A 933-nucleotide genomic window follows, 5' to 3' on the forward strand; every position below is an offset into this window, starting at 1 on the left:
TATATATATATATATATATATATATATATATATATAGCAATGTATGTGTGTGTATGTATATATATATATATAGCAATGTGTGTGTGTATATATGTAGCAATGTATTTGTATAAATATATATATATATATATATATATATATACCAATGTATGTGTGTGTGTGTATATGATTATATTTAATTATACAGATACTGACTTGGCTCGTATGTATTTATATGCGTGATTAACTGGCACAATCTATACACTCAATTTTTCCCCTATTCTTTAAAATATATATGCATGTACTTATGCTACGCGCAACTTGCTTTATTTATATATATATATATATATATAAACATGAATGCATACATACAATACAAAATAGGAATGTGTATCTACCAAAAAATGGCTATATGTATACATTTATATTCACACATTTTGTGTTTGTTCGATTAATGGGTAAAATCTACACACTTCCTTATTCTTTCGTTTACACGCATTATACAAACTATACACTGGAGGTGATGTACAGGAATTATATCATAGAAAAAAAATTAAGGTACTCAGAAATCTGGATGGTTGTACATTTACAGATTTTTATTAATAATTATATATATACATATATATTTATATATATGCACACACACACACACACGGATGTATACTTGTATGAATGCATTGTTCTAATATCTATATTTGAAAGATCGTCTATATTTGTATATACACACTTCGATTTATATATATATATATATATATGATTTAATATGTATACACCGATTTTCCTCTTTATACAACACGCATATATATATATATATATATATATATATATATATATACGTACACACGTATGTAAATATACATACACGCTTCGTGTATCTATAACACTGAATGTGCATAGACAAAGTAACGTGTGTGTGTATGTTGATACACACACACACACACACATATATATATA

This window comes from Octopus bimaculoides, chromosome 19 (assembly GCF_001194135.2).
Source record: "Octopus bimaculoides isolate UCB-OBI-ISO-001 chromosome 19, ASM119413v2, whole genome shotgun sequence".
NCBI lineage: Eukaryota > Metazoa > Mollusca > Cephalopoda > Octopoda > Octopodidae > Octopus > Octopus bimaculoides.